This window comes from Rhinolophus sinicus, linkage group LG05 (assembly GCF_036562045.2).
Source record: "Rhinolophus sinicus isolate RSC01 linkage group LG05, ASM3656204v1, whole genome shotgun sequence".
Classification (NCBI taxonomy): domain Eukaryota; kingdom Metazoa; phylum Chordata; class Mammalia; order Chiroptera; family Rhinolophidae; genus Rhinolophus; species Rhinolophus sinicus.
In genome coordinates, this window is record NC_133755.1 from 82,318,215 (window position 1) to 82,342,441 (window position 24,227).

Sequence of the window (24,227 nt, forward strand, 5' to 3'; positions counted from 1 at the left end):
GCTAGCCGGTGGTATTAGAAAAGAAGTCTCAATGCCAGCCTTCTAATCTAGTGAGGGAGACGGGCAGAGCTGTGAGGCGTGGTATGCAGGGGTCCTGGAGGGTCACAGAGGTATCCAGGGGCAGCGGTGGGTGGGGGCGGGCAGCTCCAGGTGTGAAGGGAAATGTCCCTCCTAGAAAAAGTGAAGTGAGTGGAGTATTAGAGCTAGTAGGCGTTGGGCCGGCAAAGAAAGGGGAAGTCAGGGCTCTTCAAAGCTGGAGAGAGGGCGTAGAGTGTGTATAAAAACTGGATGTATGGAGAGCATGGCACGTTCAGAAAACTGCAGGGAATTGCCTGATGCATGGAGGGGGGAGGGAGGCGGGTGCTGAGAGCGAGCTGGGGTGGCAGGCGGAGGCGAGACCGGCTGGCTTGTCCCCCCATTCCCTTCACCCCCCTCCCCCCCACCCTCCACCAAGGAGCTGGGTTTTACCCCCAACGTGCTGACGGATTTGCAGTTTGGGAAAATCACTTCCGAGTTTTGGGAAGCGGGTCAGGGGTTGAGACTGCGTAGGAGTGCAGAATGATGAGGGCCGGTCACAGTGTGTGTGGAGAAGGCCCACCTGGAAAGAGCAGGACGTGGGACGCACAGGACTTGGTGGGTTTTGATTGCAATTGACAGGTCGCTCTCTCATCTGACTAAAAAGGACTTAAATAGGACTTTACAATGTAAAATGAAAGAGTGGGTTTTTGTAAGTCGTAACTGAAAGGAGGTGCTGTCTCCCTCCGTAGCAGAAGGGCAGTGTTTGCTTTAGAACAGCCACATTACTTATTTTCAGGTGCATAGGAGTTTGTAAATGAAGGCCTAGATTTGTCTGATGAGTTTGTTTTTTATTAAATCAGGCCATTAAGTCAGTCTTTGGTTTGTTTTAATCTTCCTTTGTTTATTGTGATGAAAACTAAATCTCCAAATGGGTATTCCCACAGAGAAGACCCACACACTCTTGAAAAGCGGGAACTAGTGATATAGAAAGAAGGCAGACCTTCCACTCCCTTCAGGTTTTCTGGTCACTGTATTTATTTTCTGAGATGTGTGCAGAAAGCCAAACCAGCACTTCTTGCAACATGGTGTATGGATTTGATTCTAAGGGTTTTGTAAAGTTTAAAGCTCCCCCTGCCCTTGCTTTGCCTGTGGTGCTGCTGAAATAAGTCGTTTCCTTGTTCACAGACAGGGTAGCAGTGCTGTTATCGAGGCGCCCAGGACTTCCTCACTCAGTCCTGGTCCTTCCCTACCGAGAATGTGTCCTCAGGAAGCTTAAGGATCATTTACATAGGATTAGAAACTTCTAGAAAAGGCAAAACAAGCTCCCCGGGCTTTGTGATTGGCAGTGTCTGGCGTCCTAACCCTGAGTGGTCATTAAGAAACCCAAACCACACCCTTCATGCTGAGAGGAAGCTTTTCTCTGCAGTCAGCCAACATGCAGTTATCTGCCTATCCCAACGCCAAATTTCCTGTCACTATAAAACCTTGACAGTTTACAATGAAGGATGGTGGTATGTGGGGCCGAGAATCCTTTTTCAGATAAATAGAAGAGAAACGCGGTTTGGCTACAAAGATGGTAAAAAATAGAACTCCAAGATAGGTTTCTTGCCCCTGGAATCTATGTAGCGCTCTGAGCGCCATGAACCTCTCTTCCAGTTTTCAGCTGTGCCCTGGGAGTGTCAGTGCTTCTGTAACATGACTTCTTGTTCATTTTAGCTTTAAGTTGTAAGTAAACAAGCCTGGCAGGGGAGCTGCAGTTTATGAGGCGGAGCCTGTGTGACCTCAGTTGGGTGTTGTGATGAAATCAAGCACTCATATGCTAATCTGCCACCGTTAATGACATGCATAGTCATTGTGCTGCATGGTAATTAGGTAAGCAGTTTACATGAGTGACGCTAATTAGTATTAATCTTTACATGGCCAAATCAAATTTTCCCAGTTTCATGTTTATTAATTTGTTGGTTCTCCAGCATCTATAATGAGCGTCAGTGTCAGCATCTTATGCTGATTCCTCTGGGGGTCGGACCCTCATCCCTGCCACACTCTGGTTCCCCTGGGAAAACGCAGACGTCTAGCTTAGGTTCTCTGTGGCGCCCCTTGGAGGGAGCGGCTGGGCCTCTGCCTCGTTCTCTCTCTCCCCGCCCCCCCCCCCTCAGTCACAGAGCAGCTCCTGTGACCTGGCCCTGACCCCAGGTATTCTGAGTCTGGGGTCCTCAGGGAGGTGGAGCTCGAGACCCCGAGGTGGGGAGCCCCACCAGGGCTGGGGGGCTGGGAGCACACTCTGTAGGGTGAGCACACACTTCTGAGGAGGAGTTGGCAGCACATTTTATTAAAGAGTGGGAATCGAAATAACTGAAAAATCTCTCACCCAGCAGATAGTAAGGATTTGATAGACATTTATTTATAGAATTTCCTTACTCTACTGCAAAGTTATTTTAGGTAAGAAAGAGAGCTAGTGTCACTAGTAAGAACGGTTTGCCATCTTGGTTAGAGGATCACTGAAGAGAAAACAGTACATTTTGGGTGGATTGAGAAACAGCTTTGGCTCTGAGTGATGTGTTTGACCAGCCCTGAGTATCTGTGTGGCATGCAGTGATGGTGGGTCACTTTTCGGTGGTGAAATGCAGAACCTGTTTACTGTGGTCCTGCCGGCCAAGTGTGTATTGCCTATTTTTATTGTGGTTAACCTGGCCCGCCATTTGGTTCCCTAAAAGTTAGGTTTTCTTTCCTGTATTTGATGAATGCCGTCAGCTTCTGTAGAGGTGAACTTCATTCTTTCTTCAAACATTTACCAAGTTTCTGCTCTGTGGTGGGCCCCGTCCTGGGAGCCAGGTACAGAAAGGTGATCCAGTATCTCAACTTTAAGTAATACCTTTCGCATTTACCTCTGTAAACTCCTTTGGCCTCGCCACCCCTGTAAAATGGAGAAAGACTGTCCATGTGGCCACAATACAAGTAAGTAGTCACAGAGGTGGTGACCTGACATAAGACTACACATGACAGTGGTGGCTGAGCTGAAGCCTCCATCTCTGGACCCCCAACTATTCACTGGGTAGGAAAGACGAAGTAAAATAGTCTTGGCGTCTAAAACGAATCCATCAGGAAGGATGGTATCTTCCCAGAGAAGTTTGTGCAAACATTTAAAACTTCATGCAAATGATTCTTTGACTGTGCTACTTTATGAAAACTTGATAATTAAAAACATCAGAATTTAAGCATAATTAATGAAGGACTCACAGTTTGCTCAACAAATACATTCATCACTTAGTAAATCACCCTAATGGGCCTAGAATGATTTAGTCGTCACCATGTGATTTATACAGTGTTTTCAGGAAGATGCTGTCCAATGTATTTTTTAATTGGTTTGGCAGGTAGTAAGTTTTTCTAAGACTGGGGAGGAAACGGCTGTGAAAAGTCGGTTAGCCAGTCCTGTTAGCCAGTACTGAGCTGGCCAGGGTGGGAAAACCCGCGCAGGTAACGTGCTTGCCCACTTGTGCAGCCGGAAATCCTCCAGGGTCCAGTAGCCATTTTAGGTTTAGTCTTAGAAAAGGGCCTTTGGGCTCCCTGTGTTTCTGACGCTTTAGTTTCTGAAAAACTTGAGAAGGCATATTTCACCCCGAGGGAAGTGAGGAGAGCACTATAACATTGCATCGTGGACCCCAAAGCCCTGTTCACTGCACACAGGCCCCCCGACCGCTCTGAGTGGTGCAGCAGGATGCGGGGTAGAGCGGCTCCTTCCTGCTCAGCTCACTGAGGGCTTCTGGAAGCAGCAGGGAGAGCAGAGGTGACTGATGTGGTTGGAGAGCGTGGGCTCGGCCTTGCTGCGCTGAGGTGGTCTTTTGGGTGATGTGTTGCTTAAGGGAGCTCAGTTTTTCAGCTGTAAAAGGGGGTGACGTTTTACTCAAGGGAATCTTGGGGTATCTCGTATGTAGAACGTCCTTCTCTTTGTAGTGGGAAGTATTAGCGAGCTCTTTACGCACATTTATTTCTGGAGTCATTTGAAGCGGGTCTCCCCCACCAGAGTAGAAATTCCACGAGGGCCCAGGTCACATCTGTGTGTTTTGCTCACATGTACCCAGTGTCTGGAGCTTAGCAGATCCCCAGTGAGTGACGGAGTCCCATCGCTCGTGTTGCAGGCAGCTGCGGGGAGCATCTGGGAGCTTCAGGCTTAGGCAGGGGGGTTTTTGTTGAACGAGGTACAGTTTGGGTTTTTGTATTCCCAAGCTTTCCTTCCAGAGGGTTTCCTTCTTCTTCTCACACTGACTGACGAAAACCTAATAATGAAGCGAGAAAAAAGCCTGGCTGTGTTGGTTTTGAGGTGGCCCGGAGTGTACGTGAACCTTGGTCTCTGAGCCACACTCTTGTTCGGGGTCCACTGCTAGTGTAAGGCAGGTCGATTCTCTCTGCTCCCTTCTTCTCAGAGAAAGGATTTGGTTCCAGCCCAGAGCTGTTTTCCTTGTAGCCAGTTAAGGCCTCTGAGGAATTTGGGGGTAGAGGAGCATCACGCCTGCATCCTCCCACTTAATACATTGAGGAAAGTCTGGACACGGTGATTTATGAAAGCATGAGAGCAAAGTCTCAACTATAGTGCATTTTTTAACAAATATGGCTGAATTGAAGTTAAAATGTTAATTAATATGAAAATGAAATTACTTTGGCTTGGGATTGCTGCTTCCTCTTTGTTCTCAATGGAGCGTGCGATGGAAGAAAAATTAGACAAAGTGCTCTCTATAAATATAAAGCCTCTATTTTAAGAGGAGTGATTCAGAGACGAATGCAAGTCCAAGAAATTTTTATCAACAAATGAAAACTGAATTGGCAGGTTTGCCAGATGTCTCATTTTCAAGAAAGTTTTCCTCATTTGGTCTCTTGTAAAAGTCTTCCTTTTGCCTCTGAAATATGCTGTGCCCCCATGGAACTTAAAAATAAAAAAGTTTCAGAATGTTCTGAATCCCATCTTTGTAGGGCTTAATTCTTTGTGGTTCATCTGGGAATTGCATTGCATAGAAATAAAGGTAAAAACACTGCATTATTGGGCTACAGAGTTTTGGAAAATTTCCTCAGGTCATTTAGAGTACTCTGTCTTGGTCGTCCACTCAACGTTTACTGAGCGCCTGCTCTGAACAGACACTGCTCCTTGTTCTAGATCTAAGGCAGCAGCTTCCCTGCTGCCTGCGTGTGGTTGTCCCTCATTACGGGTGTACCCTCCAGCCCTCCTACAGGTGGAATCAGTCAGCCGGGGAGCTCCCTTTCACAATTAGAGACACAGGCCATCTCTTTTGGAGGGGCAGCATAACACACTCCTGCGTGTTCCTTTGTTTGGTTCACCTTCTGCACGTCTCCCTGCGCCCCCCCCACCCCCATGTGCTGTGTGCATTGGCAGAGGAAGAGCCAGGGGAAGGGGGAGAGGGGTAGGAAGCTAGCCCAGCAGCCGTGACCGGGCGTGGCAGACAGAGCTGCCACGGAGCTGGTCCGTGGCCGCCTGGAGGCGTTCTGTGTGGTGTGTGGAGAGGCAGGTTGCACTCGAGGTACATTTAGATGTTTTCTTTTGGCACCTTTTCATTTATGGGACCTCTTCTTTTCACACCCAGCCAAGCTTCTCTGCCCACAAATGTTCCAAATTGCCTATCAAAATTCCTCTAACCACTGTGTAGCTAGATTCAAATTGATGTTAGAAAATCAGTTTTTGTAAGAGAATTCACATTAAAGTGCAAATGAAATGGCCTTCTGCCCTGTCTGGCTCTGTTTGTTAAACTAACCAGAAAGTCTGGGGGTATGATGTAGGAAAAGATCTTTCTGAGTGGAGGTTCTCTGCTTTCTTCCAGCTGGATGGAGGGGAAGGGGATCCTGTCCCCACAGAACCCAGCGCTCCCTCCGGGCTCCTGGTCACTTCTCTGGATAAGGCCCGGAGGCCTTACCTCTCCGCCCGGTGGCTGCCCTGCTTAGGGAATTCTAGGTGTTTCTGCTCTGGTCAGGGTCACAACAGTTTATGAGGGTGGAGCTGTGGGTGGGAGCTGATAAGGAACTTGCAGACTCCCGACTGCAGTCCCTGGAGAGCGGAAGAGGCTGTCGCCTGTTCCCACTGCCCTCCCCACCTGGTGACCTGCACAGGCCCCTCCTAAAGAGCCGTTCCCACTCCTAGTTGTTCTGCATCAGGCTTACTTCAGAAATGGTTTTTCCTGTTTGTCCTTCTACCCTCCGGCCCTATCCCTAGACCCAGTCCCCGTTTGTTCCTTCCAGGGACTGAGTTGAGCCGTCACTGAAATCAAAGCCTTGAGAGTGTGTGGGTGTGGAACACCTTCTGGTTAAGAGTCAAGGGGTGTTGCCTTGTGTGCGAACGTGGGTTGGGATGGTGCTTCCACTGTGTGGGCCGCGTTGGAGCCGCTTGGCCTGGGCTCACTCGCCAGCTCTCCGCTGAGCAGTCAGTTATGTAAACTCCCTGTGCCTCAGTTTTCTTACTTCCAAAATGGGAATAATAATAGTACCTGCCTACCTACCTTGTAGGGTCCTTATAAGGATCTTAAACATAGGACAGTGGGCACGTGGTATGTGTTTATTAAATGGGAGCTTTGTAACGGTCGTACAAGGTGACCCTCTGGGGCTGATAAGATGGCTGCCAACAAGTGCGTCCCTAATGCACCTCTGCTTTCCACGGAGCAAAGTGTGGTGCGATAGGAAGGCAGCGAGAGGTATCTCTGGATCAGTTTCACAAAAAGCCATCACATTTATTAGCACGTTGTCTCAAGGTTGCCTTAAACATGGCTGCCAAATCTGTTTCCTGAATTTTATGGTTTCATTAAAAGTATTCTGTTGCCTTCTGATTTATTGAAGGGAAAGAGTTGACTGCCAGCATGAATTTTTTTTTTTTTTAACAGAACACTAGGTAGGTAGGTATAGCATATTAAATGTGATTTGACATGTTACTGTTCCATTTTGAACATTATATGCACCTTAAAAAAGTTGATCCTGGAGGAGTATCAGTTATGATTGGTAAGCTGTAATGTTTCTAGTTCTTTACGCAAAAAGTTGGAAGTTAGTCCCTCGGGAAGAGTCCCCCAGGAGACTTGTTTCTAAGAGAAAATTAAGTATTGGCTTGGAACACCCTTTCAGGATGGTGGCTTGCCCTGGAGTCCAAAATCCTTAATGTGTCTGACGCTTTTATAGCCTGGCTCTTTTCTCTTTCCTCACCGCTCACTGTTAGCTTTGCATCACTTCATTTAACAAATATTAAGTGTCCATTTGCAATTCCCTTGAACCTGGCCCTGTGCTGGCTTGCATCTGGAGCTGTACACACGCCGCTTTGCCGACAAATCTTTCCATGCCCCAGTTTCTGACAGCTTCAGGCCTCACCATAGAAAAGGCAGTAGGTGTGGTGGTGAAGTGCTTAGACTCTGGAGTTGGGCTATGTGGGTTCAATTGCCACCTCTGCCGCTTGCTCTGGGTATGGCCTTGGGGAAGTTTCTTAACCTCTTGATTTCATCTTTAAAAGGGCCGTAATAATAGTCGTTGACTTGCAGTGTCCTGAGAATTATAGGAGGTAACCCACATATTCCTAGTACATAGTGATCTCAGTAAGTGTTTGTCTGGCTCTTGTTGTTATGTGTCAGTTCCTGCGTGGAGTGAGGGCCTATGTTGTGTGCCCCCGGGGCCTGTTCTCTGACTCCTGGTGCCGTGTTGGTTACGCTGTATTGTAATTTCCCATTTGCTTGTTTCTGTCCACTTGGAGAGTGCCAGCCCCTTGGAGGCAGGTGAGGTCTCCCCATTGCCTGGTCGACAGTGTTTCCTTCCTCTGCCTGCTCTGAGGTGTTAGGGTAGGGTCTTCTTTTCTCCTCCTCCTTCTCCTCCTTTTCCTCTTCTCTAAATGTTCTGATTTTTTGATGAATGGGTCTGCTTGCCTGTTTTGCCATGAGCCAAGAGGCTCAAGTGTTTTCCTTTTCCCTCACTAGGGCACCTTTAAAACATACACCAGGGTTTGGGGATGAAAATGACATTCATTAAGCCTCCTCGTGCCGGGGATACACCCTTAAGGAATTCACCCTCAGCAACTCCAGGAGGTGGGAATAGACCCGTTTAAGAAGCCTGTAAAGCACTCAGAGCCATTTAGACGTCAGAAGTGGGCTCCAAATCCGGGTCTGTCTGGCTTCATGGCACATAGCGTTTTTGTCCTGTGCTCACTGCCTTCTGAGGACTTGTCCGCTGTCTGCTTCCCTGCCCACAGCTGCTGTCCCAGGGCCTTCTGTCTCGCCTCTCCTCTAAGGAGCAGTACAATTATACTTCAAAAGGGATCATTAAAGGGATTGATTCTTTCCGTTGGGAAGATGCTAGTTGAATATGGTCTTACACTGTGCAATTTCAATGCTTTAATAGCACAAAACAATGTTTGTCATGCAGGCAGATAAGGATTATGGGTAAAAACAACAAGCTTGGGAACGCTGGGGAGGAGAGAGCAGAGCAACATCTATTTTTATAGCTTCATTTCTTAGTTTGTCCAAAGGTTAAAAATAGAGTGAATCATGCCCTCTGGGCTACCTGGATCTCTGATTGGTACAGAAACTTACACAACATGTCCAAAGGAGAGCATGTAAACACTATCAGAATATACCATTCTCTAAAGAATACGTCCCACCTCTCTTCTGAATATGGTTTTTTAAACAACAAAACACAGATGGGCTTGGAAACTAAGGTTTATTGGGACAACGCTGATCTTTCGAGTAGTAAGATAAGCTAAGGAATCAGAATAATACAATGTTTGCTCTTTAAGGCTCATTAGGGTACCAGCCTTTTGTAACATTTCAGTTTTCTGTTTGCATATGAAAAACGTGAACCTGGCACGCTCCTGAGATTCGTGCCCCCTGGCTGAGCTGTGCCCCGTGTAACAGGCCCGGCCACCTCGCGTGGCACGGAAGGAATCCCCTCCTCTTCTGGTTGGTTTAGTCTGTCCCCCAGGCTGAGGGCACAAGGACGACCGAGGAGCGTCCAAATGTAGCTGCCAACGAAAGCCTTGGCTTCAGAAATACCCAAGGCTCCTTCTAGTCCCGAAATTCTGTAAGCACTCTGAAGACACAGGAGGAAGGAGGCCCTTGGATGTTGATTTTCAGTCTTTCAAGAATGTTAACGAACCTTTATTATTTAAAGTGTTTTCTTAATGTAGGTACCCACGTGATGACTTCTGTCCTCAAAAAGCCTAAGTATAACTCACAGCTTTCTGTCAGTAATGACTTGTTTAGCAGAACGACTGGAGTTCACGACAGCCGGAGCCACAGAATCGGGAGGTTCTGTTTGGAAGTGGGTCCCTCCACCTCGTCACACTTACAGACTTGATGTTGTTAGCTACTGTTGGCTGATAAAAGAATCAGGGACTTTTTTTTTGGTAAACAAATGTTAAGGGCATCGGAGATTCGTGGGGAGACGCAGCAGGACATACCTGATGTTCCTCCAGGTTATTACACTCAGGTCGTTCTAAGGATGGTTCCTTGCTCTGTTTCCTGTGTGCATTATTTCCCCCTTTACTGTGTTGGGATGTCTTAACTGACATTCTTTTTTTTTAACTGTGGCTCTGAATATAAGGGTAAGTACAGGGCCAATCGCAGCTAAAATTTCTAGCGCACTTACTTTATTCTAAGCACTGTGCTAATGCTTTACATTGAGTCCCCACAAAGCCATATGAATAGGTACTGCTATCCCCATTTTACAGATGAGGAAACTGAAGCACAGAGAGACTCAGTAACATGTCCAAGATCAGAAAGCTTGTGCGTGGATGAGGCAGGATTCAGTGTGGCTCCATAACCTTCATTCCTATCCACCACGCTGTACTTGTCAGGGCTGGAGGTATCATGAGAAATGCAGACATTTTGTAAACCTACGAATTCAAGCTATTGTTTTTCACACACAGCTTTGGCCACAAACATCGCCTCCCACTTTGATTCAATACACCTGGCTTTGCGTTTCAGCAAATTTGCAGAGATCAGATCTGTCACTGCAAGATGAAGATTTCCTTCACACACACACACACACACACACACACACACACACACACGAGACTCTGCTTAGGCCCTGGTAGCTCTGGGGTTCATCCTCATGGAAGATGGTGAGGTACAGCTGTGAGGGTGACTGCATCCCCTGAGAGCAAGCACGTGCAGAGAAGGCGGGTACGGAGTACTGCGCCCCAAGCCTTTCCACACCCGGGACCAACGGGAGGGTCTAGAGAAGCCACCACAGGAGGAACCGGCAAGAACTGGAGAAGTCTAGGAAGGCCATGAGCAAGGGAAGGGAGAGTTGCAGGGAAGGTTTGATCAGCGGTGTGAAGTGCTTCGGATATGGAAGAGGAAACCTGATTGGATTTGGGGATTGTGTGCGTTGGTGACCTTTGAGAGAATGGTTCCCTTAAGGTGGGGAAGCTGGCGGTTACCTTGAGGGGCTCTGTGGGGAATGGGTGGATAGAGGGTCTGCTATGAGGCTCTGGGTGTGGGGCACTGACCTCCAGGGTTTGGCAAGGACAGAAAGGACTGAAGCAGAGTGGCTTTGGGGGAGTGGGACCCAGCAAAGCCTTTTCCTCTGTCGGGTTCTCTGTATCTGACTGTATCTGAAGGCAGTGGAAGAACCTCATTGAAAGGAAGCAATTGAAGTTGCTGGGATAATGCTAGTAGCACGTACTGAATGCTTATTCTGGGCCAGGTACAGATGAGGAGACAGAGGCTTAGCGTTTAAGCCCCGTGCCCAAGCTCAGAATGCTTCTAAGTGTGTTTAGACCCAAGTCTGTCAAGCTACATCATGGATATCATGGAGTGAGCAGATTATAGGAGAGACAGAGTCTTCCCGGGGCCCCTAGGAAAGGATTCCTGACTTCAGACGGGGAGAGGAAGACGGGTCCGCCCTTTGAACCTTATTTGAGTGCCTGTATGTGCCCAGTGTCGGGCTCCATGCTGCTGCTCACGGCTCCATGCTGAGAGCCTGCGAGCTGCTTGAAGGATGGCTGTCTTTTTTTTTTATGGTCCAAGTCCTTTTGCAGAGGTCGGGGCCTCAGACATCAAGAGGAGGTCTAAGAAAAGCCAGCTCTGTAGACAGTGAATACACTGGGAATGTTGGCTTGGCCCTGTGGCCTCCCAGGATCTTTTTGTACTTGGCATTGAATAGAGGGTTTTTGGGTGTGTGTATTTTTCTTTTCTCCCGTATTTATGGGTGTTACTATGAACCATTCAGCCAGGTCTCTGAAATCTGATAGAAGTTGGTCAGGGTTTGGTTTTTAGACACACTGTCCTCTAGCTTGCCTTTCAATCTTCAGGTTTCTTGTTATTGTGATGCATTTATAGTTCCCGGAGACCCAGCATTGGAGCAGTCCTCGTGTAGTCGTGTCTAAGAGGCGTACGAGACTCACACGTTCTCCACTCCAGAACGTTTCTACAAGTGCAGTTTCCGGTGCTTCTCAGCCTTTCACTCTTTCTAAAGGAGACATTCTTTGGGGGTAACTTGTTAAATTTCGTGTTTTTTTTCAGCCCTGCTATTTCTGAATGTGGTCTAGCAACCAATGGGGCAGCGACTTCAGGATTTCCAAATAGGTGGCTCCTGCCAGTTCAAGAAAATCTGTGTGAATGATCAAAGAGGTGAAGGAAGAGGCAGCATGATTAGAGACAGAGGCATAAAAATCTGTTTGTCAGTACATGTGTTAATATGCTCTGATCTTAGATGCGTCTTAATTGTGTCTATTATCATTTTTATTTTTCCTACTTATAAATTATGTAGATCTTTTGCCTCTTTGTTATTTCTATTGGACTTTCAAATGTTCTCATATTTCCTCCTTGCGTTTATTTGCAAGGAGAGTTTAATTCTTGGAACGTTCCTGGTCTGTATTAGTTACAGTTTCACATTGCCCCTTTTTCTCAGAAACCTTGACTGCCTTCGCAGCAGACTCTTGATTTCTTTCCTGCCCTCTGTAAATGATTATTTTTTAAAAATAAAACCTATTTGTTTCAGGCCTTCCATAAACCATCTTTAGTACATTTTTCTCCCCCTAGTTTCTGCTCATAAAATGTCTTTCCTGAAATCCTATATGACAAATGACATCGAGGGTGTTGGGAAAGGAAGTCTGGCTGGTCCCTGGCTGTGACCAGATAATGAGTGTGTAATTGGGCCTTGGGGGAAGGGCCTTCCCTCCATGTGTGATGGAAGGGTAAGCTGGTGGGCCCAGGGGTGACTGAGTAGGAAACTTAGAACTTTCTAGAAAGATAGTTGAGAAATCATGAAGGAGGCCTAAATGACAAGAGATGGAGAAAGAGCCTTCTTGCCAAGAATTAGAGAATCTTATTCAGGGTGATTTTTATCGATAGAATTTTGGGAGAAAAATAAAAGAATCCAAAAAAAAAAAGTCATTGTTAAAAAAAAAAAGAATTCTGAGGAACAATGTATGTGGCTTGGGAAACGGGGGAAAGTAATTTCAGCTTGAAACTGAGTGTGTGGGGTACTCTGGGGTTCAGACCAAATTGAGCTTTCTTTAGTTTCTTTAGAGCAGTGGGTATCAACCAGGGGTGGTCCTCCCTGCCCCTGACATTGGCAACTTGTTGTCACAGCTGGGGAGCCCGGGGGTGGTGCTGCTGGTACCTCGAGGGTACAGACCAGGGGCGCTAGAAACATACAGTGCGCACAACAGCCTCCCTCAACCAAGAACTGTCTGGTCAAAATGTCAGTAGTGCTCAAGTTGAGAAACCCTGCTTTGGACAGAGTCTTGAGGGATTGTCATCAGGAGTGGATTAGAATTAGTAAGTAAAACTAGAGGAGACTAGAAAGGATCAGATCTTGTTATATGTGTTAATGTGCCCTAGGTTAACGTGAAGGAAAACTGACTCAGGTTGTATTTGTGTAGTTCTTTTTGGTATGGTTTATATTTTCTAAGGATCACACATTGTAAAGAAGCGTTGCCATTCCAGCCGCTGGTGTGCTATCCTGCAGAGAACCCAGGTAGGGGTGCCCACCTGTGAGAGGGGCAGGTCAGTCTGGAGCCTCGGACTGTCCAGGGCACCCCCCCCTTCTCCGGGTAGTGGCAGCATGGGAAACTTACCTGTGGTCGTTGGGAAACCTCTGAGGGCCGTGGACTCCCTTGACCATCCATGCCTTTGATTGGATGTACTTGAGGGAGAAAGACAATCCCTCAGAAGCTTCTAGACTCCTCTGAGTGTATAGTGTTCCCAACCTCTTAGAGCCATACCTCTTGGAGCTGATGATATTAGAGATAAATAATTTCTGTCCCGGGACTTAGTGAGTGGGGATGGGGGGGGCGTGTTGATGAAAACGGAGACCCTTCCTCTAAGGAGACAGCATCGCTTTATTCGTGGAATTTCCAAAATGGAACCTTTTGAATTGTTCAGTGACCCCTTCTAATTTGTGTCGTGCAGCTTATTTGAATTCCTTAAAACAAGTGTTTCTCAGTGTAGGATTCCAGCCCCTCAGGTTGTGGACTTGGAGGTGCAAAGTGTGCTCTGTCCCAGCACTTGGGGTGGATTTTACCCTGGAGCGCGGCAGCCCGATGTTGGTTTAAAGGGAGCTCCGCTCGCGCACAGCGTGTTTCCCGGGTGCCCCAGCCCTCCTTGAGGAGAAGAGCTTGTGTTCGCGCTGCCGCCAGGCTCCGGCACCGGTTCCGGATTGGGGGCTGGACCTTGTGTCCTTGTCGTCAGTTGCGGCGTATTTGCCAGTGTGCAGCTCTCGGGTGGGCGGTGGGGGACACAGGCATGGGTCCTGCTACTGAGTAACGTAACCACGGTGCAGTAGGAGTCAGTACAGACTCACAACTACTATATAGTGATTTAGAGAATGGGCGCTGGCACCAGCTCGAAGCCTGGCTCCAAGGCTTCCTGTGCGGATCCTGCGGCCGGTTGGCCCGTCTGCGCCTCAGTTTGTCCATTTGTAAAGTGAGAATAATTCTGGCAGGCTGTTAAAAGGATCCAATGAACGTCGAGCATTTGGAATGTTGCCTGGCAGATACTAAGTACTCAATAATGTTGCTCTTCCATAAAACGATGTGCAGATTAAGTGCTGGAGGAATTGAGAGGAGGAGGTGAGTTGAGGAGATGTGGCCGGGAGAAGCTTTCGTGGTGGGGCTTGAAATGGGCTGAAGTCGGGCAGAGAACCTTGATTGCAAGGGGAACACTGCGCGGGGATGGCTGTGGGTGGCGCAAGGGGCTGGGTGTGTTCTAGAAGCTGTAAGGAAACTGACTGGGGTAATGGGAAATGGGATTCGGTGTGTGATTGGGGCATGCGAGACAGGAGAGATTGATCAATTCTAACACTAATGATTTGTTTTTTCAGAGGGGCGCTGGGGTTTCTGAGCTGCTGAATGACGAGGACCTGGCAGTTGGAGCAGATGAGTCAGCTGTGGACGGCCAGGTGGGGGGAGGTGAGGAGAGTGACAGTCAGACCATCCAGGAGGCTGCCCTGATCGGCACCTCATTGGGGTGTGGCCTGCGTGCTAGCCGTGGGGGTAGAGGAAGGGGAGGTGTAGGTAGTTTTGCAATAGTACTGGAACATACAGGATTTGATGACTGATGGAGACCCACGGGAGACAGTGCCAGGTGACCGTCTGCAGTCCGTGTAGTGCTTGTGCAAGAACTGGGTCAGGGGAGACGGGGAGGAGGAGAAGGTTAGGGGAAGTAGTTGCCCCTTACAACCACGGCAGCCGAGGGCAGCCCCGTCTCCCAAACTGAGGTGTCTTCCTTGGGCTGCAGTTTGAATGCAGGCGCTGTATTCCATTGCAAGGCTGGCATTTCCCGTTCTTTCGTAGGACGTCCACCTCTACCGGGCCTGCTTTATGCAGACTTGGCACTTGCTTCTCCTGGCTACTCTTCAGCTGTATTGCCCATCCCCCAGCCCGTCCTGCACCACAGGCTTGTCAGAGCATCAGGTGGTAATTGGGCTTCAACCCTGTTTTCCATAACGGAACCTCTGAACCTTGATGGAAGCTGTCTTCCCTTCCTGTATTCACTGACCGCCAACTTCAGCTACTTGAAGTCTCTAAAGCCCTCCACTACCATGGTCAGACGTGATTGCTTTTGAGATTGCAAAAGAAGAAACACAGTGGAGGAAGAGAGCAGCCTTTTAGAGCCCCAAGCATCACAGGAGCGTCTGAAAGGTCTCCGATTTTCATGCTTGGAATCACTCTGTCAAGAGCACTCTGTCACAGGGCGGCTGCAGTGTGCCATCTGCAAGAGCCCTGGGTCCCCCTGGCCAGGGCTGTCGCCCAAAAGCCCAGATAAAAGCATTTTCCCAGCAGGGGGGGTTGTGCTAAGGACCTTATCCATGTTTGCTTTGTTTCAATTCCCCTTCCCCCCTTTCTTTCTCTTGCTCACTGCTTTGTGTCAGACACTGTTCTGATACTTTCTCAGTATGGCCTTGTTTATAATCGCCACAATAATTGGTACAGTTGTTATCCTGTTTTACAGATGAGGAAACCGAGGCACAGCATAGTTAAGCAGCTTGCCCAGAGTTGTACACCGAGTATTGTGGCTTGGGATTGGAGTCCTGGCAGGTGGGCGCTCGGGCCCCTGCCCTTAACCACCTGGTTTCCCAGTCTCCCTTTAGTTAGCTGGAGCCACCATTTTTAAGATGGCGTTTTCTGTTCCCTCTTTTTAGTTCTGCTGAGGAATTTGTCTTAGGAATGTCACATGGTAACATAAGAGGGAGCAGATGCTTTTTTGAGTCCTACAGACTGGGTTTGAATACTGGCTGTGCCCATTTATTAGCTGTGTGACCTTGGGCAGGTCACTTAACCTCTTTGAGCTTCAGTTTCTAAATCTGTGTAACGAAGGTAAGACTTGCCATGAAGAAGTGAGACTGTTTTTGTAAAGGGCCTGGAATTTAGTGGCAGTGAGGTTTTGGACTAATTATTTAGCTTCCTCTGTAAAATGAGGATGATAATTCCTGTTTCCCCATGATCCTAAACTCTTCCAGTCTATTGAGATGTTCATAGTTTTGTTTTTAATATTGATCTGTATGCCTTACTTACTTACTGGGGAGGGGGTTTAGCAGGGGTGGTAGGTGCATGTCTCCTGGGCTGTGTTTGGAGGGTCAACAACACAAGGAGATAAAGCACAGCAAAGGAATGGATAGGGGTGGGCGGTGAGCGGATGGTCCCCGGGGCGTTGCCTGCCCAGCAGGCTGTGGGGTCCCCAGAACCGGTTCAGACTGCAGTCCTGCCACACACTCTGTGACCTGGGTAGGTCCCTGTGTATAGGGGTGCCTGTGTTTACCACACAGAATTGCATCGGGGTTGGTGGAGGTGACCTGTTACCGCCTCTGATTTCTCTCCCTTCCTCTTGCTTTCCTTCCCATTCTTCTGCCTGAATCTGACCAAGTCCGTTTCTCTGCCTTTGTACAATTTCCTCTCATGGAAATTAATCACAGTTTTGCAAACTTAGGAATGTTCTATCTCCTAAGAAGTATCATTTTGCCTCAGTCCCATGATCGCGGTCACAGATGTAGCCGAGGCCTCTCCCTCGCTGATAAGCTGCCATCAGAAATGACCTTCCTTCCTTACTTTCGCGGAAGGAAGGGTTTTATGCTTATCTCAGATGTAGTGTTTTAGTCTTACACTTTCATGTCTTCTTAGCTTTGAGGATTCTCAGAAGAAAGTTTTATCTTTGTATCAAAGAGCCCCTGCCTCCTCCACTTCTGCTTTTTTCTACTCCCTACAAATAGCATGTCATGGAGCCACCACATCTGAAACAGTATTTAAATCTTATAAAACCTGAGTGACTCAGAATGAGTAGCGCAGGGAGCTGCTTGACCTTTTCTTCTCACCAGTCTGGGGCCTGGGAAGAAGGCAACCGGGGTCCTCTCCATCCAGGGAAATCCCCTGTGATACACACGCCGGCCAGGGAAAACCACGTAACGGGTTGGCTCAGCAAAGAACGCCTTCTGGATGCACTCTCCCAGAGAGCTAACGGGCAGGGAAAGAGGTGAGACACATAGACTAGCAGCAGGTTCATACGTGTGTAACTGGCCCTTTCCGCTTTCAAAGTTTAGTGAGCATGTATTGCAGATACAAGGGAGAGTTGCCTTAACACAATCGGTAGTTTCTGGAGAAGGGGTGAGCTGGACTGGTAGAGGCTGAGGCCCCCAGCAGCCAGTCACATGACCCTGGGGATCGTTCTGACACATTTTCAGGTTCAGAGGAGAGGCTGGAAGATCTGGCCTGGGATTCGTCTGTGACACCAGTTCTAGCCTCAGCTCCGCCGTAGACAGTCGTTTCCCCTCTTTGACTATAGTCTTTCCCTATGTAAGATGAGGGCATTGGTCTGGATGCTTCCTCAGGCCCCTTCTAGCTCCATCACCTCTGATTCCTAGCATTCTGCTTGTGTCTGAGACGAGATGGACAGTCATGTGCCATAATGCGTGCGTGTGTTATTGTCTTTACCCTGGTCAGAACTACCAGTCAGATTGTGTGGAGTTTTTCTAAGCTTTTTGAGATCTATTTCACCTACTATAAAATTCACCGACTTAGAGTGTATGGTTTAGTAGTTTATACCGTAGTATAACCAGAGTTGTACAAACACCACCACAATCTAATTTTAGAATGTTTTTATCACCCCCCAAAGAAACCCCATACACATTAGAATCCACTCCTCATTTTCCTTCAGTCTCCACAGAAAACTAGTAATCTTCTTTCTATCTCTGTGGACTTGCCTATTCTGCACATTTCACATAAATGGAATTATACAATATGAGGCCTCTTGTGACTGGATTCTTTTACTCTGCATAATGTTTTTAAGGTTTATCTATGTTGTACTAAGTACCAGTACTTCATTTTTTTAATTGCCAAATATTCCATTGTATGGGTATGCCACAGTTTGTTCATTTATTCATCAGTTCTTGAAAATTTAAATTGTTTTGGCTATTATGAATAATGCTTCTTTCAACACTCATGTACAAGTTTTTGTGGAGAGGTATGTCTTCAGTTTCTCTTGGAGTGAATTGCCGAGTTATATGGTAACTCTAACTTTTTTGAGTGCCTGCCGATTGTTTTCCAAAACGGCTGCACCAGTTTGCAATCCCACCAGCAATGTATGAGGGTACCAATTTATCCACATCCTCGTTGACACTTGTTATTGTCTGTTTTACTTTAGCCATCTCGTGGGTCCAAAGTGATTTTTGAGTTGCTTTCCCCTCATGGCTAATGATATTGAGCACCTTCATTTGCTTATTAGCCATTTGTCTGTCTTCTTTGGAGAGAGATATTTTCAAATCTGTTGGCCGTATTTGAATTGGGTCATTTGTCTTTTTGTTGTTGAGTTAAAAAAGTTGAGTTCCTTTTTGAAAGTTTTGTTTGGCAGTCTGGAATTTAAATTTATGTCACTGATCATTCCATCACGACTTTTGTAGACTAAATGTCATTGGCTAAGTGGCTTCTTTGGAAGTCAGCTATTAGAAATGGAAGCTTAAAAAGATTTTAAATGCAGGATGGCAGAGGGATCGTGCATGGAGTGACCGGAAAAAGGCTGTTTTGGGTTTATACATGGAAAAACAAGTGTGAGTGTTCTGGAAGCAGCTGCTCTTCCTTCAAACACTCTACTTCCTTTGATATCATACTCGTGTTTCTTCCTACCCTTTTGTGGCTTTGACTGACATCTTCCAAAAGACTTTTCAGGGCTAATGTCTTTAAAAATACTCATGGATTAGATGGAAATTAATGCAATGAAACATTATTTTCATTTTAGGATACTGTGTGTTTTTTTAAACATAGCAGTCAATAGCTGCTATTTTATGGCTGTTATTCCAGAAGCTGTGTCCCTAGACTAAGCATACTGTGGTATTCGGGGGCTGACTTAGCGAGAGGGAGAAGACTACAGGACACAACCAGAAAACTGTGTATGTCGGAGAGTTGAAAGTTGTTTCTTTTCTTTTTTGCTTTTACTTTCCTTACAAGTTGAAATATTTCCCAGAGAGCTGACGAGGAAGGAAGCCCTCACGTTGATTCCCAGGACGCTCACAACACGGGGTGAATTGGTTTTTTATTTACTGAGGTCTCTGGAGCTGGCCTAGAGCTGAACTCGCTTTAAATTATTTTGGCCTTCCTCAAGGACCCTGTCTAGTTATTGTCCCTTTTCTCATTTACATTTGCATATAGCTCAGGGGTCTTCCCTACACTCCCTCCCCTGGAAGAAGCTCATACAAGAAAAAATCCTTTGCCTCTTGGTAAGTGTTGGAAACTGGGCCGTGCGACAGGTTGGCTCTGAGCCAAGCTTCCCTTGCTCTTACACATGTGAAACCTGTTTCTTTTGGCGAAGGCATTGAAAGAAAAAAACGTGTCTACATCTCAGCTAAAACAGCCTCGTCTTATTCCCCTCGCTTTCCCTACCGCCTTCTTCTAACCTTGTCCTTTCTGCCTTTCTGCCTTCCATTTTTATTTTACAAGACTGCTGTGGATCACTTTTTCTAGTTATTCCAAACACCAGGCTGCTCAGGTTTCCTCTTTCATCTGTTTTTATTTCCCTTCATAGAGCAGTGGCCACATGAGGCCATTCTCATTCACTCTAATACAAGAAAATCTTTTGAGTTTGTCCTTTGGCCGTGTTTAGGAGATCTGACTCCATTTTCATGCTTCTCTGTGCAGGATGGGCTGGTTTATATTTTTTGATGCCCCATCTTTTGGATCAGAAGTGGGACGACCCTGGTGTTAGCATTAAAAACTGCTGAGGTTAGGTGTATGGCCCAGTCGGCCTACCTTGTAACTGCTGAGGTTAGTCAGGTATGTGGCCTGATCGTGGCCTGGTCGCCTGCCTACCTTGTGGGGCTTTGTTGTTTGTACTTGAATATGAGAAATGGAACTGCTTAAAATGTGTGGGCTCCTCTTTCTTGTAACTTTGTCTCCTGTCTTTAAACCAAATCCTGAAGGCGTAAACATTTTAAATTATTATTTGTGGGTAAAAGCTCTACTGGGTAAAATACACACCAGCATCTTAATATTAAAAGTGTCACTTGCTAAATATCTCTGCCCACCAGCTGTGTAAGAATCTTGGAAGAAGGTGCAAGTTACTATTTACAATCCCTCCTCTCCCCCTGCCTTTCCGCCTGTGGTAATGGGATTAGCATGTTCCTAACCACAGGTAAGAGCTTCAGGAATTTGTTTTGCAGTGTGCAGTACCCCCTAATCTGTAGTGTGCTTTCAAAGAGTACACGTCATGCTGGCGAACCCTTCCTTCCAGGGGCGGAAGTCAGGTCAGTGTGGCTGCTGCCATCGAGGCAGAGATTCTGCAGCGTGTAAGGCACTAGCTGTCTTTCCTCACAGCTGAGTGGTGCCTCTGAAGAGCCCCTCTTGCCTCTGCAGCAGATGGGTACCCAGGTCGTGACTGCCCGCGGGAGGCTGGGAAGGCCTCCAGCTGTGGTGGCTCAGGAGATAGTGTTGAGGTCATCACCTTGACCTTCAGTTCTCTGTATTCTCCCCAGGCCGAGGGAAAACTGTTCACATCCCCCTTCAACTGTTCATTTGCTTCCACTGCCAGGCCTTTTGCAAGACTCTCCCAGGGCCGAGAACGTGTTTGCTTCAAGGCATTGCCATGGTTTCAAACCAGCCCTCGGTTTCTGGTTCCTGTAAGAAGTCTCTGACACAGTGGATGGAGGTGAGAGCTTGTGCAGGTGTTCAGTTCCCTCCCTGCACCCCATCCCCAGCGTGCATAGGACTCGTGTCCTCACTGCCGTCAGTTAATTTGAAATGGATCCCTCCTGACACTTAAAATGGCTTGGGAGCCAGACTTTTATAAGAAACTGCTCTTGTTTGAAAAGCAAAGCATAAGACTGATACGTAGCTTCATTTATTCACAAGACGTTTATCCAGTACCTACTATGTGCAAGGGGCTGTGCTGGAAACCAAGCAGAGGGCCTCACAGAGACAGACTGATCTCACGTGTCTTAGAGTCTAGGAGGGCACATGCACACACGTCGCATGCACACGTATGTATACATGCTTCTGGATACTGAAAGAGCACACCGCTTTCGACCTGTTATTAAATAGTGTAAGCAAGGAAAGTACAATGGAAGTTCAGGAGAGAGAAGAGAGTCTTTCTGGACACATCCTATTGAAAGGCAGTCAGTGGTCGTAGCTTTGGGCTCTGGAGTCAGAGTGCCTGGTTTCAGATCCTAGCTTAGTACTTCCTATTGGAGGCCCCTTGGACAAGTGATTTTATTTCTCTAAGACTCAGTTTCTTCATCTGGTGTATAGGGATGGTAAGTACCTACGTCACAGGGTCGTTGTGAAGATTAAACACTATAACTTAGGTGAAGCCTTAGCAGAGAACCTGACGCACCGTAGGCCTTGCTGTGTGACTGCGGGACCAGAGAAGCCGTGATGGAGTGGTAGGCTTTGAAGGAGGAGAACAGGCCTGGGGCCTGGGAAGGGAGGCGGGTGGGGAAGGCATCGAAGCGGAAGACGCTGTGCATATTTGGAGAAAAATTAATTTGCTCAGTCGGTGGGGTATAAAGTAGGAAAGAAGACAATGAGACTGGGAAAAAGCAGCTGTGGCTGGATCACGCAAGTCTTCCGTCCGTCACTTAGCCATTTTGACTTCGTTTGGAAGGATGCGAGGCACCCGCGGGGGTTTTGGAGTGAGCTAATAATGGGTAGAGTTGGGCTCTAGGAAAGTGGATCTGGCAAGTCCGTAGTGGTGTCCGTAGTGGTGTCCGTAGTGGGAAGAGTTATCAGGACGAAGATGTAGGGTCTGAGCTGTCAGTCACCTCGGGGCCGCCACCCTTGTAACCTGCTGCCGTATATATTATGGACACTTCCTTTTGTCATTGAATTTTCTAGTACATCATCATTTTACATGATAGTTTTACGTCCTTTCCCATCTCAACCCACACCTCCCTCTGCAGGGACCTCTTCCACTTAAGGCACCTATTGGCTGACCTCTTCTTCCCTCCGTGGAAGCTAGGAAGGCTCTGATACCATTTATTCATAATTAAATAAAACGTAGTTGTAGTAAACGCATTACTTTTCAACCATTTGAAAGCACATTTTAAGCCATTTATTTCTAATTGCTGGTTAAAAGGCTTCTCTTTTTCCTAGAAGAATTTCAGGCATTAAGGAAATGGGGAACTATCCTTTTAGGCCTGTTCAACTGGCTTTTAAAAATCCAATCTTATTTAGGCTTTTTTAGGGTTAGGGGGCAAGGGAGGTCTCCAGTCCTCTCCCTTGAGGAATGGGGTGGAATCGCTTTGTGGAAAAGGCCGTGTCCCCGTCCTGCCCTAGCGCACATCATCCTGTTCCTCGTGTCTGTGGATGTCTGCCCTGCAGTGGACAAAGGTCTGTCATGTGCCTCGTGGCCACGCGTGTGCCGTGCACGTAACAGAATGTCCTCATTCTTCTGCCCTCCCCCCACCCCAGCCCCGAAGTGTATTTCCGTCACACTGGAATTTTTATTTTGTACTTAGTTTCATTTGTTTTTGACTTCTGGGATCCCCCAGTGGTTTCTACATTGTTGTTTTTTAGTTGGTTCTCCCTCTTCCCCCCCAGTTTGGAAGAGTCTCAGGAACAAGTGTGTCTTTGAAACTAACAAGTAGTTACACTGTTAAGAGTGTTCACTGGTTGTCCTGAGAATTAGGAATTTTTGTTCTAAAAACACTTGATTGTGGATTATAGAAGGACTCGGTGTACTGACTTCAGGTTCTTCGGGAGGTATCTTTAATGAGGTGTAAGGGAGCCAATGAAAGAATACCTCTTCTTTAGTTGTTTCTGAAACAATTGAAAAGAGTGAAATACACATAAACAGGTGGAGGTAGAAATAATCACTTTTATTACCAGTAAAGGTGATTGACAGTTGTGGCCTTGATCTGCAGCCAGAGGAGCTCCCTAACTTTAAAACTTGTAGTAGAGAAACTCACAGAGCCCTTCCCCTCAGGGCAGACACTTTATCTCTTGGGATGGAACAGATCAGACTGCATGCCTCCTACAGACCCAGGAATGGGAGTCCCTTCAGCAGCTTTCCTGGACAGATTTCACAATGCTTCTCAGCACACTTACTTAATTTGATCCTGTATGTTTCGTCAGGTTTGTGGAATTTATTTGCAGATCTTGTTGCTTCAGTGGACAGCTAGTTTTCAGTATGCATTGATAAATATTTTTATCATCGTTTGTCTTAGCAATATCTTATACGCACTACGGTGAAATATTTAGTTGCCTTCTGCTATTTACTTTCAAGTAATTAGAAATAAAAAGTATTTGGGAGTGTGTTAAGGACAATTAATGCTGTTTCATTTATTCACATGGTTTCCCCGTACTGCTTAGAAGAAAGATCTGAAAAGTAGATGATGGTGGAAAAACCAGCCACAGAAAGCTTGAAGAATCAGGGCCGTTTTCTGTTTCTGTGGCCTTTTTGCATTTTGCTCCTTCCTCTAAGAAGTGGGACTGCTTGCTGCTCCCAGCCTGTGGGCAGTGCCTGAGGCCACGAGAGCAGGCTTTGCAGGAAGGGCTGTGGCGTACCCAGAGTGAGTTTCAGTTATCTTGGTCCTGGGTAGATGCCCGCTAATGCTCTCCTTTCCAGACGTGACCTCTCAGGCACTATTCACTTGTCTTTTGAGACAAGAATACTCGCAAGATAAGCAGCAATGTGGGGTCAAGAACAGGGTGTATTTTGCACTGTTTGCTGAGTACTCTATGTCTCTAAAGTTGAGATTCCACAGAGTGAGCCCTGGAAAACAACTGCCCATAAATTTGGAAGATAATGAAAAGATTAATTGTAATTCCTCATCTCACTGAGCACTCTGAGTTGACCGATGGAGGTAGTTCAGTGACCTGAAGACGGAGCCGGGAAAGCTGGGCTGTGCTGTTTCACATTGTTTGTCTTGAAAAATGTAATCAAAGTGCTGAGTATTCAGGGCAATATACTCGGTATGACCTTTCTCCTTGAGGCACCCACACATGAGGCACATGAGAATTTGCAGGAAAAAGGGAGATGAGAGATGATTTAATGTGTATCACTCTATATAACAGATTTTTTTTTCTGATGATTCTTAGTAGATAGTCTTTTCTGTATGTTTGATATAAAATTAAATGTGCCAAGATTAGGAGTGCTATTGATTCTAACTTGTCGAAAACAAAAGTATCATTTAAAAATTACTAAAAGGATATATTCTGACAATGAAAAAAGTCAATATGAAAATCAGTAGTGTCTCTTCTTACCTTCAATCCCTCCAGCAATTTTATGCGTCTTTTTTCAGATTTTCCCCCCATGCTT

The 24,227-nt window shown here is 46.8% G+C and overlaps 1 protein-coding gene across 9 annotated transcripts in view; it reads left to right on the forward strand.

Moving 5' to 3' along the window:
* ANKS1A (ankyrin repeat and sterile alpha motif domain containing 1A) overlaps nucleotides 1-24,227 on the forward strand; it is a 171,181-nt gene that overhangs the window by 18,168 nt on the left and 128,786 nt on the right. Inside the window, exon 1 of one of the 9 annotated variants that reach the window (XM_074332839.1) lies at nucleotides 11,333-11,479. The exons of the other annotated variants lie outside the window; for them this stretch is intronic. The gene's annotated coding sequence lies outside the window, so the exon portion shown is untranslated. Of the gene's footprint in view, nucleotides 1-11,332; nucleotides 11,480-24,227 lie in introns of those variants that run through there. 9 annotated transcript variants of the gene reach the window in all.